This window comes from Triticum aestivum, chromosome 3B (genome assembly GCF_018294505.1).
Source record: "Triticum aestivum cultivar Chinese Spring chromosome 3B, IWGSC CS RefSeq v2.1, whole genome shotgun sequence".
In the NCBI taxonomy this organism is placed as follows: Eukaryota; Viridiplantae; Streptophyta; class Magnoliopsida; order Poales; family Poaceae; genus Triticum; species Triticum aestivum.
In genome coordinates, this window is record NC_057801.1 from 625,225,583 (window position 1) to 625,233,221 (window position 7,639).

At 37.6% G+C, this 7,639-nt stretch overlaps 1 long non-coding RNA gene across 3 annotated transcripts; it reads left to right on the forward strand.

Moving 5' to 3' along the window:
• The first annotated feature begins 996 nt into the window (after window positions 1-996).
• Window positions 997-5,771, forward strand: LOC123065890 (uncharacterized). 3 transcript variants are annotated; one of them, XR_006431165.1, is made up of 6 exons: window positions 997-1,599; window positions 2,143-2,206; window positions 2,303-2,491; window positions 3,122-3,230; window positions 3,687-3,817; window positions 4,891-5,771. It is a non-coding gene; the product is annotated as an uncharacterized lncRNA (long non-coding RNA). The 3 variants fall into 3 exon arrangements; XR_006431164.1 differs by having other exon boundaries at window positions 3,687-5,771; XR_006431163.1 differs by lacking the exon at window positions 3,687-3,817.
• Window positions 5,772-7,639: the final 1,868 nt, after the last annotated feature.

Consider the following 7,639-nt stretch of genomic DNA (forward strand, 5'->3'; position numbering starts at 1 on the left):
ATTGTTCACGTTTCCAAATTTGTTCCATAGTTTAAATTTTTTTGTATTTCCAAAACTGTTCATATTTTAAAAAAATGCAAATTAAAAAAATGATCCTAGTTTCAATTTTTTGTGGGAGTTTTAAAAAGTATTCACGTTTTTAATTTTTCTGAAGAGTTTCCAAATATTTTCCCCGTTTAAAAACTGTTCATATGTTCAAAGAAATGTTGGTGATTTCCAAAAAATGTTCGCGTTTTTAGAAGATGTTTGTATTTTTTTCAAAAGAAAGTGAAAAGTGTTCTCATTTCTAAAACATTCTATTTTGGAAAAAAGGAAATCAAATTTCTAGAAACATGAACAATGTTTGAAAAATACGAATAATTTCACAAAACACAAACATGTTTCTTCTAATTTCTGAACAAATTTCAGTATCAAGAACATTATTTGGAATTTCAAGCACAAAAAAACACAAAGAAGGAAAATCGAAAACAAAGAAACTAAAATTATGGATCTGCGTTGTTTTTGGTTCTTATAAACTTGCACGGTGTTGTAATTATTCGTGTTAATTATCTCTACACGCTAGCACAACAAGCTCTAATGCTAGAGGTCTTGGGTTCGATCCCTGGTAACGCGTGATATTTTTGCGAATTTATGCTACAGTACTCAATCGCTTCTCTGTATAGATCTGCTCATGCGCCATCGGGCTGGCCCAGTCTGTCGCTTGTGCATTTGCCCGATAGTCTGCCGCAACACGCAGCGACTATTTATCGCAACCCTGGTCTCCAGGGTGATCACTGGCGCGACTAAGCACTCCGGCCGCGAGTCTCTATTCCTAATAAAGCAGTTGGTGAATTATCTTCACGGTTTATTTTCGCTGATTTTTTTTCATCTCTCTTCCCACTTTCGTCTGGTTTTTTCGTCCCTCTTCCCACCTTCGTCTGTTTTTTTTCGCTGGTTTTTTTCGTCTCCGCTGCCCCCCGTATCAACGCACCCAAAAAAAAAACCACCAGAGGAAAACCCGCTCCTCTCGATTCCTATCCCCACGACGTACGACATCCTTCGCCGCCGCCCCATCTCCGATCTCCCTTCGCTGCCGCCCTCGCACTCGCATCAAGTCGTCGCCGATCCCTGCGCTACCTCGACGGGAGCCATCACAAATCCATCCCTTCGCCGCCGCCTTGCGCCACCACTCCTATGACGCCGTCTCCCGCCAGTCTCCACCAGCACCGTGACGTGCGTGGCCTCCACACGCGCCGTCACCGCCCCTCGAGATATTGAGCAAGTTTTTTAGTCTTTGATAGAAACTGAACAAGTTTCTCATGATTTTTTTATATACTTCAAGCCTACTGCTCATCCAGCTCTATGTGCAGTTTGGAGATATGCTTTATTGATCATGCAACCTCCTTCTTTTCTCATCCCTTTTATATTTTTATTTCAAATACTCTGTGTTAGCAAAATCCTGTTGCATGACTAGACCAACTATCTGGTGATTCAAGCACTAGATTAGTGATTGGGGCAATGGTCAGACCTGCTTGCATGAAAAAAGGGCAATTTTGATGTGCTTGCAGGAGCTCAGAACTCACCTATTGATGACTCACCTTGGAAACTGTTTTTCTAAAGGTTGGTGACTATGACTGGACACTTGATTCTGCACTTGGTCGTGATAGATTTTTTTACATGTCACACTATACTTGTAGTAAAATTAGATTTGAAATGAAGACTGCAACTTAAACCTATATATATATATATATATATCAACTACATAATTAGACAACATGTATGATACTTGGAAAGGTATGTTATGTTGTTCAATGTTCACATATTTCCTCCCAGTGTAAACAACTATTTTTAACCCTATGCGAGTATCCTACATCTTCTTTTTTTCTGTTGCCATAGGTCTTGGAGATCACCTTTGTTAACAAACACTCAGGACTGCTCTAACTTATTATGAAATAATGTCCGGCCATAGTATATTTTTTCTACACTTGATGTTAGGTAACTCTGAACCATGAAGCCCAAATTGTGTTGATATTTTTATGGAATTCTATGATCAAATACTAATTTATAATTTTTACTTAGTTTCTGCTTTTTCCATTTAAAAAAAGCAAACATTCATGGCGTTCTTCAATTGCTTCATCACTAATTTATTGTCTCTTTTTCCAGGCTGACAAGGCGACAGATGCGGGGCCTTCTTCAGTTTCAAGTCACACATGCCATCGTTGTCCAGGTCAGTGGTGCCCCGTGCCCATCGACGACCTCATGTAGCTGTTCGCCAACGCCTGGATGAATCACTTCAAGACATTATTCCTTGACCATAATGTAGTGCCGCCCTGGACTAGCAGCTTGTCGCCTACACCTCAATACAATACCCAGAAGTGCATCCGCGCTGGCAGCAAGCACAAGGACCTCGACGCCATGGGAAACAATACTCCTTGATGGGAACTAGACCTTCAGGTATGATGGGAGCTTCGAAGAGGAAGCCAGCGGATATTCATGGGAGCTCCTCGTCAAAGTATGATTCTTCCCTTCATTCGCCTTCTCGATCACTTGCCTTTTAGTTTACCCAAAAAATGAGTTAACGTATAATACTGTGTATTGTACGAATCAAATGTATGGTGACTTTGCTCTTTTCCAAATAGATGGTTGGCTGTTATTCCTTTGATCATTAGATTGTTATTACTTAAATGTTCTAATATACTGTACAAAGCTTTCATTTATGTCTTCATAAAAATCACTCTGAAAGTTCATCCAAAAAAGCACTCTGAATATATATTTTTATTTGAAATCCGTATACATATATTTCTATGCAAGCTGAGCTCGTCAATACAAATGTTATTTTGTACAACAATTTTGGTCCCATTGGTGTTGATCCCTTTGATCTCTGGCCATATGACTTCCCATTCAAGATATGATGGGGCATGGATGTGATACACCCACATACAGAGATGTTTAGATGTGAAGTTGGCAAGAGCAGGCTTGTTTGTAGATGAAGTTTTTATACATATGACTGACTACTCTAGCCTTGCCACCATTAGTGTAGTGTTCTTATCTTCCTTCCCATGTTTTGTTGAAAGATCTTCTAGATTCATGACCCGCCTTAAAATTTTCTGTATAATGCAAATACAACCATTTATCATTACAGGTGAGGGATTTAGTATAGAAAGCTACTTTACAAGTAGTCTCAAGCTGGAGGATAACAGATTGGTCGCGATGTTAGGGATCCCCATCAATGTTATACTATTTGTCTCCAGGTATATACTCACTCCAAATTCTAGATATTCTAGCGAGTAGATGAGGTGAAAGTATGTGCAACATAATTATTATTTTTGTTTTGCTCTAATTTCTGCGAGAGTGTTGTTAAATCCCATGTAGCACGATGGTGGTTGTATGCTGCCGTGGAGGAATTAAAGGCACATGTTGATTAAAAGAATGGGTATAAGTAAGGAGTGGCTGGTGACTAATATTGTCGAGTAATTTCTTGATCCGCCCATGATTAATTAGTACCCCAATTTGTTTTCTCAAAAAGGTACAATATTGCTATGGTAAAAGTTACACTTTGTGGCCTCAAATAGCATTCAGATTTATAGATTGATTTCTCTTAGAAAAAATATAGATTTATTCCTGATTCTGTGAGCTCACTAATTATGAAGCTAACACAAGTCTAAGTACCTAATACTTACCTCCACCTCATCGTTGACATCGTGCAGTACCATGGCAGAGGTTTCTTTTGTGCATGGATTTCCAAGCGCTCTGGCAGTCATTGGTGGAAGCGTGGGTTTTAGTTGGCCAACATTCATCTTTTAGGCGCTGTGTTTATGTAGAGAATTTTACTTAACAGGTCTGGATGGCATCTTTTGTCAAAACAAAATCATGTTTGTTTTTATATATTTTCCGCCTGACGCGTAAAGTGTTCCATTATTGTTTTCTTTTGGGGAAATAATTATGCTTTAGGATGAACTGGTTTAGTTCCTTTTTATGTTGCTAAAACCCTATAGCTTGCTTTTATGTAGAAGTCCCTGGATGAACTTTCAGAAATCTTTATTGTCAGGCCACATTGGTACTGAGCTTTCTTGCAAAGGTGCTATGTTCTAACTGTGGTGTATATAGTTGTATAGTTTATACTGAAAGCTGCGTTCTTGTCAGGCCACAATAGTTGTATAGTTTAGATCATACCTTGAGTTAGTTTTGTGCTTGTGGAAGGGCAGCGTCGATTGCAAGACGGCTGGGTTCAGCTTCATTAATATAGCACCATCTTCACAATACTGTACATTATATTCTTAGAATATTTTTTGCACTCTAATAGTTTGGCCTTTGAAGTAAAATACACTTAGTAGTTTTAAATTTCAAGTGGCATGGCTTACAATATGTAAGTGGGTTTTCCACACTTGTAACATGAGAGAATCTGCATAGATCTCAAGGTTGTCATTCGTGGCTGAGACAATGTTTTTAAATCAAGGGACCCGCACTTCGTCATTATCTAAATTGCGCTTGATTATTTTCCTACAAGGATCTGCACTTCGTCATTACCTAAGCGCATCAGTTAGAAGAGAAGTTAGAGCTGACGGGAGTGGTGCCAACAGTTTCCACAATAATCGTCTGACAGATAAATATATATCTTCTCATTTTTCAGATTTTGTTGTTCAATTCAGTTAAATCTACTAGCTTACTGGTTGTGGTATAACTATTTCTAGAATTTACAATGTGGTTTCCGTGCCTATTGATTTAACTTGATGAGAGAAAAATGACTTCTTGGGTTCACTGTTCACTCTACATAGTGGTTGTAACTTTTTTGCTTCTGAAGTGTCAAAGGATACAAAAATCAGGATGATATATTAGGCTGAGACAATGTTTCTAAATCAAGAGACCTGCACTTCTTCATTATCTAAATTGCGCTTGATTATTTCTCCCCAGCAATATCAAGATGAGGATACAAGCATATCAAGTGTACAAGACGTGTAGTCTCCTCATGAAGGTGGCTGAGCTATGAATTTGCTCTTGGTATATTTACCTATGCTGGATATGGGGTCAGATCTTTGGTATGCAAGTGAATGCATATGGAACAATGATTGCACATATTACAGTAAGCTATATTCTCTTCACATTTATGCATATTCTTGTTGGGACAAAAAAAGTGGTTATAATAAGCAGATTCTTGTTGGGACCAAAAAAAGTGGTTATAATAGGCAGATATATTTCTTCCCATTTACACATATTCTTGCTGGGAGAGAAAAACAAAGCAGTGATAATATGCAGTTTTACATAAGCTTATGTCTTGCAAACTAGCTAGAACCGAAAACTGATGATTATTGCTTGTTTTCTGACTTCTGTTGCAGAATGTGAAAGCTTATTACCCACATAAAACAAGTAGGTGTTATGAAGTCCTTGTATGCCTAATTATTGTTGTTGTAGTTGTCATACATGCGTAACAATCTGTGACAAACACACGCATACCCGTGATCTCTCTCCTACAAATACCCTTGACTAATTCCTCAGAAGTATATGTAAAAACAGAAACAAATGCTTCATGCCCGCTCGCTTGGAAACAAATGCTTCGATGGCCAATGCGCAACTAATTGCATGCACACTTACAAAATATTTCTAACAACCAATCAGGACATTTCACTTACGAGGATCAGTCAAAAAGTTAGCACGTACCAGAAAGAGACCCGACCGTGATTTGTGTACTATAAAGGAACGGAGGGAGGGAGTAATTTCTTAATTGGTAGTGAAATAAAGCAAATAAGTCAGGAAAAAAATAGGTGATGTGAGAAAACTAGGTAGAGAATAGATTTGTGTGGAAAATTAATCTGCAACAATTATTATGGTCATCCCAAACAAATTGAGGGAAGATTTTTCCCTTTAATAATTATTGTGCGACCACCTTCCTAACCAAGCTTCGATTGTCCTGTTGGTACATACATGAAGAACATTGTCTATAGAGTGATACTGACATCATAGGTGAGAAATTTGGCACTTAGGTGATGCGAAGACTTGAGGAAGAAGGTAGTGTTATTGAGCTTACAAGTTACATTTTTTTGTGCGTAACATAGTTCTTTTATAGTAAAATTGGATCTCTCTATTGGGTATGGCTTTCTACATGGCATTTAGTGTAACCTGCCAAATCTCTCCCCTATGATTTTTTTAAAGTATAGCACCCAAATGATTCATCCATGACATGTTCTTGAAATTGATTTGCACTGCTGATTATTCAAAACACGAGTGTTAGATTTTGTAGTCTGAAAATATGATAATGATGCCGAGAGAAGAGAGCATGCGTACGATCCATGAACTTGATGTGCGAGATGGTATGACTTATTCAGATAACCATCTTGATCCTTCCTTTTTCTTCATAATATTGCCAACCATCGAGATTGTGGTCCGGAAGGTCGCGGGTGCTAAAGATTGTGGCACGGTTTAGAGGGTTGGCCGGCGGCGGAGGCGGGGACTCAGGTTGAGGGCGACAAGCAAAATATTTCAAAAGCCCGTGGCAACGCAGGGGCTTTCTACTAGTAGTTATTGGTTATTAGTAGGATCGCGATCTACTAGAGGCGACCGAGGCGATCTTCTCCTGCTTTTCTTTGTTTTCTTGTTTTTTTCTTCTCCGATTTTACATTATTTTCTTTTTTATTCTCCATTTTGTTTCATTTTTGGTTTTTCTTTGTTTGTTTTTGCTTTTCATTCTACATTTTTATATACATGTTCAACATTTTCTCAAATACTTTTTCAACATTCTTAAAATACATGTTTAACATTTTTATACATAGGATCAACATTTTTTAAAGTGCTGGTTCAACATTTTCCTATCAATTTGTTTTTCATTGTAAATTTTTATATAAATGATAAAAAATTCAAATACTGGCTCAAAAATTTTCAAATACTTGCTTAACAATTTTTCAAATACATACTTGTTTAACATTTCTATATACATGATCAAGATTTTTGTCAAATAGTTGTTCATCGTTTTCCAAATACTTGTTCAACATTTGTCAAATACTTGTTCAACATTTTTTATGTACATGATCAACATTTTTTCAAATACTTGTTCAAAATTTTCTTCAAATACTTATTCAACATTTTTCAATTATTTGTTCAACATTTTTTATATACATTATCAACATTTTTTAAAATGTTTTTTGAAGAGTATTTTTTTGTTACATATATTTAGACTTTTTTGAAGTATAAAACAATTACTAAAAAAAGTAAAAAGAAAACAGAAAACGTTAAAAAAAAGCAGGAAAGAGAGGCTGTGGCGTCCCGTGCTAACGGGCCGGTCCAGTTCGCTCGCCCTTCAGCGAGTCCGAAGCCAGGACTCGCTGAAGGTGAGACATAGTCGCACCCGCCGTGCAATAAGCGGCAATGGTTGCGGCAAATAGGGTAATTCCTAAACTGCGCCCTCAGCACCCATCTACAGCGGCAACTTGGGCTCGGCCCATCTACCCCTTTTTTCTGCCTTATTCCGCAAAATAAAAAGCTACACGCGTGAGAGGGATTTGAACACGCGACGTCTTCACTCATTCTAAGCACCAGTAACCAACCTGCCATAGACATCTAATGTGATTATCTTCTTCCTTTCTTTCTTCTTCCCTCTTTTTTCTTTTTTCTTGTTCTTTTTTTTCTTTTTTTGAAAGGTTTAGTTCGGTTCTTTTCTCTTTTGCTAAAT